Below are 12,219 nucleotides of genomic sequence, written 5' to 3' on the forward strand. Positions count from 1 at the left end.
CCACCGGCAGCTCCTCGATCCAGTTTCTTTCGCAGTTGGGCAGCCTGTCGAAAGTTCTGGTCTTGAGCCCGTGCAGCACTTCAGCATTTGCCCTCTCTGCTTGACCGTTGCTTCTCGGATGAGCAACAGAAGTGAAGCAGACCTTGGCGCCAAGGTCTTTGACGTACTGCATGAAGGTGCGGCTCGTGAATTGCGTGCCGTTGTCGGTGATGATCCTGTTAGGGGTCCCGAAACGGCAAACAATTGACCTGAAGAACTTGACTGCTGACTGTGCTGTCACCTTCCTCACTGGCTGCACTTCCGGCCACTTTGTGAACTTGTCGATTGCGACGTACAACTACTCAAAGCCCCCGACAGCTCGGGGGAAAGGGCCGAGGATATCGAGCCCCCAGACCGAAAATGGTCAGGATAAAGGGATCGTCTGGAGAGTTTGAGCTGGCTGGTGTATCTGTTTGGAGTGGAACTGGCACGCTTCACACTTGGTTACTTGTGCTGTTGCATCCTGGAGGGCTGTCGGCCAAAAGAAGCCTTGCCGGAAGGCTTTGCCGGCAAGTTCCCTTGCGCCTATGTGGTGGCCACATATGCCTCCATGTATCTCTGCCAACAGCTTTTGTCCATCTTCCCGGCATATACACTTCAATTTCACACCGTTGAGTCTTCTTCTGTACAGTATGTTATCGACAAACTGGTACATACTTGACTGCCGGGCTACTCTTTCCGCTTCTTCTTGCTCTTCGGGAAGTTCTCATGTCTGAAGGAAATGGACAATCTGCTGTGCCCATGCTAGAGCTTGTGGCTCGACAACAAGGACTAAAGGCACATCTGCTGCTGCGGGAACATCCGCTTCTACGGCAAGGACTTGCGGCCCTGCCGGAGCTTGATGTTTCCCGGCAAGCTTGCCGGAGCAAAACTTGTCGGGAGCGTCTGCTTCAACGGAACAAACCATAAGGTTTGGTGGAGCAGACTGCCCCTCAGCATTCTTGGTGTTGATCTTGGGGACTTTCTTGGCGGCGGCTTCGGGGAGCTCTGCCGGAAAGTAGTCGCCAGAAACCAACTTCCTCTTCTTGCTTTGTCCAGTTGAGGGTGTTACGGATGGTTGAGTCAACTTGAGCACAAAGATCCCTGGTTCCACAGGTAACTTTAGTGCGGCGCACTTTGACAGGCCATCAGCAATGTCATTCTGAGCTCTCGGGATATGTTCCATCTGTAGGCCGTCAAAGTGCTCTTCTAGCTTCCTCACTTCATCAACATATGCTTCCATCAATGGACTCTGGTAGTTCTTGTTCACTTGGCGGACGACAAGCTGTGAGTCACCCCTGACAATGAGCTTCTTGATCCCAAGGTCTGCTGCGATTCTGAGACCGGCAAGCAATCCTTCATACTCTGCAGTATTGTTGGTTTGCTTGCTCCTTGGGAAAGTGCATCTGGACTATGTATTTGAGGTGCTCTCCGGTGGGTGCGACAAGCAGCACGCCCGCACCAGCGCCTTGCAGTGAGAAGGCACCATCAAAGTACATCAGCCACTCTCTGCTTGCCTCTTTGACGGGGATGCTCGTCTCTGGAATTTCTTCATCTGGGGTTGGCGTCCACTCTGCTATGAACTCTGCCAATGCTCTGCTTTGGATAGTTGAAGTGCTCTCAAACTTGAGGCCAAAGCTTGACAGTTCCAGCGCCCACTCGACAATCCTGCCTGTTGCTTCTGGATTTTGCAGTATCCTCTTCAGCGGAAAGCGAGTGACGACTGTGATTTCATGTGCTTGGAAGTAATGGCGCAGCTTTCTCGAGGCCATGAGGAGGCCGAAAAGCAACTTCTGCACACCAGAGTACCTTGATCTAGCACCCTGCAGAAGGGAACTGACAAAGTAAACTGGACGCTGCACCATTCTCTTCTGCATCTTATCATGCTCCTGTGCAGATCCATCTTTGTCGGGAACAGAGCTTGTCGGCGAAGCCCCCTGCTTGTCGCTGGATGCATCTGCCGTGGTTGCTAGCTCATCATCTACCTCTCTCTCCGCCACTAACGCAACACTAACCACTTGATTGGTTGCCGCTATATACAACAGCAACTTCTCTTGCGGCTTAGGTGCGACAAGTGTTGGAGTGGAGGACAGGTATCTCTTCAAGTCCTGCAGCGCAGCCTCCGCCTCCGGAGTCCATTTCATTGGACCTGCCTTTTTCAAAATTTTGAAAAATGGCAGGGCGCGCTCAGCAGATCTAGAGATAAACCTGCTGAGAGCAGCCACGCAACCGGCAAGCCTTCGTACATCCTTGACGCACTTTGGTGCTTCGATCTGCTCAATGGCCTTAATCTTGTCGGGATTGGCTTCAATTCCCTGCTGAGACACGAAGAACCCGAGAAGCTTGCCGGAAGGGACTCCAAACACGCACTTCTCGGGGTTAAGCTTGAGGTTGATCTTGCGCAGATTCGCAAATGTCTCGTCTAAATCTTGAATCAGGGTCGCCCTGTTCTTGCTCTTGACCACTATGTCATCCATGTAAGCTTCCACATTTTTGTGCATTTGCGGCTCAAAAGCGTGGTGGACTACCCTTGCGAATGTTGAACCAGCATTCTTCAAACCGAAAGGCATCCGTACGAAGCAGTACGTGCCACACGGGGTGATAAATGCGGTTTTCTCTTCATCCTCTTCTGCCATGAAGATCTGATGGTATCCTGAGTATGCATCAAGAAATGAAAGCAAATCACATCCGGCTGTGGAGTCAACAATCTGGTCAATGCGCGGCAAGGGAAATGGGTCTTTGGGACAAGCTTTATTAACATCAGTGAAGTCAATACAAAGTCTCCATTTCCCGTTAGCCTTGCGCACAACAACAGGATTGGCCAACCATGTGGGATGGAGCACTCCTCTGACAAGGCCTGCTGCTTCCAACTTCTTGATTTCTTCTGCGATGAATTCTTGGCGCTCCACTGCCTGCTTCCTGACTCTCTGCTTGACGGGCCGCGCATGAGGACAGACGGCAAGGTGGTGCTCAATTACTTTCCTGGGAACACCGGGGATATCAGACGGTTGCCATGCAAACACGTCGACATTCGCCCGCAGGAAAGCAACGAGCGCGCTTTCCTATTTGGGGTCAAGAGTGGCGCTGATGGTGAAGGTACCACCAGCGCCATCCTCCTTGGCGGACACCTTCTTGGTCTCAGGTGGGGATGCCATTGCCTTCTTACACTTGCCGGTGGAGCTCGATGGTGCGTCCTCGACGGTAGCGCAGCACTCTGAAGAGGTGCGCTTGCCGGAGTGGGCATCAGAGCTCTTGCCGGACATGGTCTTCTTCTTCCCCCTGGGAGCTTCAGCGGCAAGTGTCTTGCATTCTGCTATGGCTACTTCTTCTCGGTAGATCTTGTCGGCACAGATAAGAGCATCCTTCTTGTCGCCAGGGACAGAGATGACACTTATCGGGCCTGGCATTTTCAGTATGTTGTATGCATAGTGAGATGCTGCCATGAACTTGGCGAGTGCCGGACGGCCAAGGATTCCATTTTAAGGTAATGGAAAGTCAGCAACATCAAATGTGACCCTCTCAGTCCTGAAGTTCAGTTCGCTGCCAAATGTTACCGGCAACGTGATCTTTCCCTTCGGCTTGCTCCTTCCCGGGTTGATTCCTTGAAATGTACCGGTCTCTTCGAGCTCGCTGTCGGGGATCTGGAGTTTCTGGAGCACCGCGGAGGAGATCAGGTTCAAGCCGGCCCCGCCGTCAACTAGCATCTTAGTGACCTTGAGGTTGCGGATTGTTGGTGAAACCAACATCGGCAAGCACCCGACCGCAGTTATGCGATCCGGGTGGTCCTCAATATCAAAGATGATAGGCGTGCCGGACCATTTCAGAGGCTTGCGTGACTCGACGGGTGGTTCTGCTGCATTAACTTCCCGCACCCACTGCTTGAGCTGACGGTGCGAGGTATGCAGAGAAGCACCACCGTCAACGCACAGGACCTCTGTGGCTTTCTGGAACTCCTGCTCATCAGTCTCCTCGTCATCCAGGTCTTCATCGTCGTTGTCATCTTCATCCTTGTCGCGGCCACGGGGAGCTCTGTCTCCTTGCCGCTGCTTGGCCTTGCCGCGGCGTCCTCCTCGGCCGGTACGTTTCTTGCCGGATCCCCCAGCACCTTCCTGGGCCTTATCCTTGTCGCGCCGCTCGTATTCAGCTTTCTGTTGCTCAACAAGCTGCTCGACTTTCTTACAGTTCTAGAGATCATGGCCCTTGGTGCGGTGGATCTTGCAATACTGCTTGTTGGTGCTGTCCTGCTTGTCGGCGACCGCCACCTCCGCGGCAACCTCCTTGCCGGAGTCACCAGCTTTGGCTTCCTTGGCGCCACCACCGTTGTCGGACTGTTCAACAACTAGCACCTCTTTGCCTTTCCTCCTTCTGTTGTTCCGCCGCCGGTTTTTCCTTGACGGGCAGCATCTTCACTGTCAGATCCTCCCGCTCCTACATTCTCTCCGGGGAGTCTCCTCCCTTCCTCAGTGCGTGCACACTTGTCGGCCAGTGCATATAACTCACTGACGTCCCTGATCTTGCACATCGCCATTTCCTCCCGCATCCTGCGGTTCCGCACGTTCTGATGGAACGTGCTGATCACCGCGGCAGGGTGGACGTCTGGGATGTTGTGCTGCACATTGCTGAATCTCTGAATGTACTTGCACAGGGGCTCTCCTTCCTTCTGGGCGAGCAGATGAAGATCACTCTCCTGGCCATGAGGCTTGTGTCTGCCTGTGAAGGCGCCGACGAATTGATGGCACAGATCAGCCCAAGAGGATATTGAGTTGTCCGGCAAGTGCATAAGCCAAGATCTGACGTTGGGCTTGAGCACCAGCGGGAAGTAGTTGGCAAGGATCTTGTCATCCCGTCCCCCGGCAGCCTGCACCGCGATGGTGTAGATGCTGAGGAACTCTGACGGATGCGTCTTGCCGTCGTACTTCTCCGGTACGTCTGGCTTGAAGTTCTTCGTGCTGGGCCACTGGACTTGCCGCAGCTCACGAGTGAACGCAGGGCAACCTACCGCGTACGGTAGATCGCCTGGTTCCCCTGGCGCATGCATATCAACAGAGGGCCCAGCGCGCTTGTCGGATTGACGTCGCGCTTCTCTTTGGCGTTCGATGCAAGTTCGAGCGTCTTCTTGTTGTCGATCATGAAGAACTTGGCGCTGATCGCGACGAGCTCGTGGATCTGAAGATGCGGTGGAGTCGCTATCGAGGTGGATCCGGTGAGTCAGCGATCTTGGCCTTCGGGGTGGTGATTGCATGGTAGTTGCACCTCCACCCGTTTCGTCACCACCGGCTCGCGCCCGGCAACCCTGCCGCGGCGGCGACGCGCTCGGCCGCCGTGGAGTGTCGCCGTTGGCGTAGCCGATGAGACTCTGAATGGTGGCCCTCCATTCATCGATCTTGTCCGACGTCGGAGGGTAATCTAGGAGAAGTGGAGCTCGTGCCAAAGCTTCTGCTGGAGTGGTGGGTGGCAGGGGCGGACGACGCGAGGAGCGGGACGTGCTCGAACTTCTAACTATGTTAGAAGGAGCAGTATCCCGTCCAGGCGACCGTGCCCCGCTCGTGCCAACATGCTGGCGTGCATGCTGGTCTTGAGCGCCCCGAGATCCACCAGCTTGGTCTTGGCCTATCACGCGTATGGCACTGCGAGTGCCATGACGCTGTTGATCTTGCGCCTCCTGAGAGTGGCGCGGAACATGTACAGTCGCCGAGGTTTGTGCAGCCTTGTTCTTGGACCTGGCGGCATCATGAGCTTCCTCGTCGATGTCCATTCTTCTGCCGACGTCCATTCCACCACCCGTTTGCTCCAACGGTGGCGGAAATGACGTGGACGGAGCGGCTGACGCCGAAGTCTTCTTCTTCGGTGGCATGTTGATGAAGGGAATGAAGATCTAGCTCATGTGAACGCCGGATCAGGTTCACACAATCTCGACGCCTCCTACCTGGCGCGCCAAAGATGTCGGGGAAACTGATCCTCGAACACCTATGGGGCCGGCGGACCGGGCCCCTTTCGGTTCGGCGGGGGGCAGAGATCGCACGAAGAGTAGATCGAGGCGAAGCACACGAGCAGTTTACCCAGCTTCGGAGCTCTCCGAAGAGATAACACTCCTACTGCTGCTTGTCTGGTTCTATTCTGTTCTTGCTCTAGAGAGAGAGCGTAGTGTCTTTCTGGGTTACGAATGAGTCGAACCGAACTCCCTCTACGTTGCGCATGGGCCTCCTTTTATACGCTAAAGGGGTCACCGACAGGTGGCAACACAGAGAAGGGTACAAATGTAAAAAGTGGGGTGATTGGTACAGTTACTTGTACAGTGCACCCTACCTAACCCTGACGGCAGGGGACAAGGGCATTAAAGGCCCGTCTGAGTCGCCCAAACAGTGCAGAAAATGACCGTTAGGGGCGCCACCGTTCGCCACGATGGCGATCTTGTCAGCTTCGCATGCCACTGCGCACCGCTGGCTGCACAGCCTCCCGCCACGCGCGCCTGGAGAGGCCCCCAGAGCGACACGTTGGTGGATGCGCTGGAGCGTGGGCACAGAGTGGCCGCCTACCGCGGCAAGCGCCTTGCCGCTGTTGTTATCTTGTCGGGTCCGGAAGCTTGTCGCTCACCGGGCCTCGAGGTACCTTGGTTGGTCTTCCCGGCAAGCTCCTCTTGCCGGGGCCTTGTTGCCTTGCCGGAGCGCGAGGCGCGTCGCGGCAAGTTCCTTGGAGTGTCCTGGTTGGCCTTCCCGGCAAGCTCCTCTTGCCGGGGCCTTGTCTCCTAAGCTTAAATACTTTGTTCTTGAATGGCTCCAAGGGAACCTTGGAGGATCTTGGCGTTCGCCCGGCAAGCCTTGCCGCGGGGTGCTGCAACTGCCCGTGCACAAGTTCGGGGTACTAGGGTACCCCTATTCTAGTACACCGACAACCCGCTGCCGTTGGTGTGGTGCCACTACTGCAAATCACGCAGAGTCATCCATCGCGTCTCAACCCCAATCAGGAACCCTGGCCGAGTCTTCTAAAAATGCTCGAATCATGGGGTAATAAATATGTTTAAGTGTTGTTCTGCTGCTTTCAGTTGCTGATTTTTTAATAGTTTGGTTGATGATCTTCCAATTTGATTCGTGCATAAAAGGGAAGATTCATGTGATTTGTATTTCTGGGAAGTTGCTGATGTGGGGGAATGCAACTACACTGATTATTTGGTTAGCCGAGGAATCCCAATACCAGCAGGTTGGGGTGTTGGACAAGTAACTGAAGGAACGACAGAAGAGGAAGATGCAGAGCAGAAGGTTAAAGATGCAGTTCCTCTGATCATGGCTAAGCAACAGCTGCTGAACAGCCTTGACAGCAATGAGGAGATGAAAGAGCTTGTGAAGATAATGGGCAAAATCGATGTGCTATGTAGGATGATTGTCTCTTTATTTGCAGTGTATGTAGCACTAGTGATGTATTCAATGGCTACGACATGAGCACTTTGCTGAAACTAGTAATGATTGAAACCTGTGTAGCAGGCTAGGCATAGTGTTGTGATCATCTAATGATTTCTATTAACGGAAATCAGGGGGTATCCCCTTTTGCTCATATAAACAAATAAATAGCAGAGGCCCTGTCGGGTCAGCTTTGTTCTCATTCGAAGATGTCGAGCAAATTGCAGTCCAACAGCAAACTATGTCATCAAATTCAAGTTTCACAGCCAAATATGAGTACAACTAAACAACACTGTCATCATGTTTTAGTTGTCATACAATCACCAAACACAAATCAGCATACATAACAAGTGATGTTCTCACAGCAAAATACTAAACAACATGTTCATCATGTTTCAGTTGTCATAGCAAACACAATTTCACATAGTAGATAAAAAACATCTTCTGACAGGCAAATACGACAAAAGCAATGTAATCATCATCCGCAGCAGCAGCGTCAACATCTTCGCCATGTGTATCAGTCTGAATCGTAATTCCCCACGGTGTCATCATCTTCTTCGTCCTCAACGTCCTCGAACATTGGCTTCTTCTTGATCAACTCTTGTATGTCCATAGCACGACAGTCAATTTTTTCGCCGGCGTCATTGACGTGATGGTTCTCAAAGATATTAGGAACATCTATGTTTTCTTGTACATCAGGAGCAGTGTAAGCATCATCTTGTTGTGCAACTTCATTAAACGAATTCCTCTGCTCAAACCTTTGCAATACTCTCCAGTCATCGCTACGTGCAAATGTGTCTTCCAAGAAAAATATCTGTGTTGCTTGATTTGCCAAAATAAAAGGCTCGTTGGTCTGGTACGCCGCCTTGACATTGATGGATTTGAAATAATCATCAGCTCTGGGTTTTGCGATCCTGGTAAATAGGTTATACCAACGACATCACAACGAAACCACACACCGATGATCCTTGAAACTAGAGATATACTGCAAATGAACAATGTCTGTTATGTTAGCATACATTTCAGTTGTCTCTTTGTCATACGTATCCGTGCTCATGATGGCACTGTTTTGTGTCTTCCTGCCTTCGTCTCGTGCAAGGGTGTTGTAGCGCACATCTCCAACAACGCAAGATTCATAATGTCTTACCCGAGTATCAGGACCCATTGGTAGTGAGTAAAGGGTATCATCAACTGCCTGCCCATCCTCCCGCATCTTCTTAACCTATGGTTAGAAAATAGACAAGCTGATCATCTTATGTACTCAATATATTGAAAAAACTGACAGTGCACTTCAAAAGCTTACATGGTTCTTGAACCATTTCGCAAATCCTGCCATAACCAGTTTGTCAATGTTTCTTGGATTTTGCGGCAGTAACTCCTCTTTGTAGATGCTGCACAACATAGTGATCGCGTCAAACATCTAAATATATAAGAATGTGCTGCAAGTTTAGTAGATTATGATGTATAAGCTGCAGTAATGCACTTACTTGATATAAGGTAGTATCTCAGGACAGTTATTCAACACATACCAAACCATTTTGTCCAAATCTTTAGGTTTGTCCTCTTGTCGACTCTTCCCTGTAACTCAAACAGAATAATCGAAAACATTGAGCCCGGGATTGTCTTCACCCACCTCTTTGCTAAGCTGATCAACTATTTCAATGTATTTTGAGCAGAATGTCAACGCTTCTGTAGCAATGTAGGCCTCTGCAATGGAACCCTCGGGTCTAGCTCTGTTCCTAACATAGCCCTTGAAAGTGCCTAGCCGCCTTTCAATAGGGTACATCCAGCCATACTGTACTGGACCTCTAAGTAGTGCCTCATCAGGTAGATGAACAGCCAAATGCACCATCACATCAAAGAAGGTTGGAGGATATATCTTCTCAAGGTCGCATAGGATAGTTGGTATCTTGTCTCTAAGACGCTCCAAAGCATCTATCCTGATATTCCTACTGCAGAGTTCCCTGAAGAATTGTCCCAACTCTGCAACTGCTCTGTATAAGTTAGGGCGGCCCAATCCTCTAAGGATAATAGGTAAAATCCTTTGAAGTAGGACATGGCAGCCATGAGTTTTCAACCCTTGTACCTTGTTTCCATCTGCACTGACTCTCCTTTCAGGGTTGGAAGCAAATCCATGTGGGAATCTCACACGTGACAAGACCTCGCAGAATTCTTTTCTTTTTACCTTGTCCAAGACGTACACAGCTGATGCCATATCCCGTGGTTTACCTTCATCTTGCACCCGCAAATCCTTTCTGATACCCAGGTGTGTCAAATCAATCCTAGATTTTAAGGTATCTTTCGTCTTGCCTTCAATATTAAGAAGTGTGCCGATAATGCTGTCACATATATTTTTCTCGATGTGCATCACATCAAGGTTATGCCACACATCCAAATCTTTCCAATACTCCAAGTCCCACAAAGTGGACCTGCGGGTAAATAATAATCTCTCTTCTACCCTGCCACGCTTCCTTTTCCCGCTACCATTACCAGGATGGTTTCCTGGTGTAATATGCCTGACCTTCTCTAATTCCACTTGCAACTCATCGGCGGTGAGTCTCTTTGGCGCATCACGGTTTTCATGCTTTGCATTGAACACATGTCTTCGGTATTTTCTGGGATGCGGCTTGTCCTTGGCAAGGAAACGGCGGTTGTCAATGTAGCAGATCTTGCTAAGTATTGCGTATGACAGCGGATTCCTGTCACAGCGAACACATGCATTGTAACCATGTGTCGTTCGCCCTGACATAGTGCCCAAAGTCGGATAATCATGGATGCACCAAATTATAACAACATGCAGAAAGAAATCAGCTGGTGGGCTGCTATATAGGTCTCAAGTGAGAACACCCTTCCATAGCTGTTGAAGTTCCTCCACAAGAGGCTCCATGAACAAATCAAAATCCTTTCCAGGACTTTTTGGACCTGGGATGAGCAAGGCCATCATGTAGTTTGATTCTTTGGTGCAGACATTTGGAGGCATGTTGTAAGGGATAACAAGCACTGGCCACATGCTATATGTGGCGCTCTAGTGGCCAAATGGGTTAAATCCATCTGAAGCTAAGCCAAGTCTAATGTTTCTCAGGTCAGCAGCAAACTCTTTGTGTTTATCATTGAAGCTTTTCCAGTCACTACCATGAGATGGATGGCTCATTACATTCTGATCTCTGTACTCCTGGTTCCTAGAATGCCACAGTACATCCTCTCTTGTTTCAGCATCATGAAACAACCTCTGCAATCTTGGTGTAATTGGAAAATGTCTCAGAACATTATGAGGAATCCTCTTCACAACATCGCCATCTTTCCATCTTGATGATTTGCATTTTGGGCATTCACTTAAGTTGGCATAATCCTTCCGGAGCAGAACACAATTATTCTTACAAACATGGATCATATCATATCCAATTCCAACTGCACGAAGGAAATTCTTCATTTTACTGTAGGTGTGTGGCAGCTCAGACGCATCTGGGAAAGATTTACGGAAAGCAGCCAACATTGCATCGAATGATTTGTTGGTCATCCGCTCAGATGTCTTCATCTAAAGAAAGGTGACCATAGCTGAGAATACTGACAGCTTATTTCCTGGGGTGACAACAACGTTGCATTGTTCCAACATGCGGGCCCACCGTTTTTCTTCTGCAGGTGAAAGTTCACGGAATGCACGAGCATTTTGTAGCATTGTTTGAATGTTGGTCAAACTCACTGGCTCCGCCACCACCACCTCCTCCTCCTCCTCTTCCACCTGAGCATCAGGCAGATCAAGATGGTGATCTGCTGCTTCCATGTAGTCAATAACATTGACGTTCACAACTTCACCATGATGAACCCACCTAGTATATGTGACCGACATCCCATACAAGTGTAGATGATTTTGCACAGTTGACTGGGGTCTTGTAACTGAATTCATACAACTGCTACACGGGCAGAGCACATCTGATTTCGGACCACCGTACTCAGCTCTAATAAAGTTCATGAAGTTTTCAACCCCCTCGACATATGCAACGGAGAATCTTCGAGCAGAAGTTATTCAAGTCCTGTCCATCTGTTAGATATACAAATTAGTTCTTCTACTAGATACTACAGGAAAAACATATATGCTTTTTTATGAAGTCCAGAAAAAAATTACCTAGGTCGATGTCTAAAGCTATGGCAAGATATTTGGACGAGCAGATCTAAGTAACGAAATATATGTAAAGCTAATTCAGCAAATAGATTTGAGTGCCAAATTATGGCAGGCTGTTTCAGCAGTCAATGAGGCCGAGCACACAGCCATCGAACTATCGAAGGCCATCGTAGCAACAAAGATCGAGTATAAAACAGTGTAGAGCTATTTCACATAACAGATTGGCTACTAGACCATGGCAATCAACGTCACAATAAATATATGGTAGGATATTTTAGCAACTAATCAGCCTTGGCATGCCATCTCAGCTAAGCAGATTGAGTGCAGAATAGGGTAAGAAGCTTCTTAAGCAGAGCATATTGACATTAAACTACTTCGGCAAATAGTGAGATTAACAGCGTATATCAGCTAACATTCAGTGCTACACCAACATGAATGGGGCCTCAGTCTAGAATGCACGTACCATGGGAGAAGTTGACCGCCGTGCGTCTCCACACGAACGTCGCCAGTGGTGGCGGCGCTGACCGCCGTGCGCCTCCACAAGAACATAGCCAGAGGTGGCGGCGCGGCTAGAGGACGACAGTCTACGAGAGCATACTATGGGAGCGAGAGGATCGCCGAACCACGGCGCCAACGTATCGGCGCGGCGGGGAGGGCGGCTTTGGCGAAGCAAATGGAGTGGAGGGG

The sequence above is a fragment of the Triticum dicoccoides genome, chromosome 4A (assembly GCF_002162155.2).
Source record: "Triticum dicoccoides isolate Atlit2015 ecotype Zavitan chromosome 4A, WEW_v2.0, whole genome shotgun sequence".
NCBI classification, from domain to species: domain Eukaryota; kingdom Viridiplantae; phylum Streptophyta; class Magnoliopsida; order Poales; family Poaceae; genus Triticum; species Triticum dicoccoides.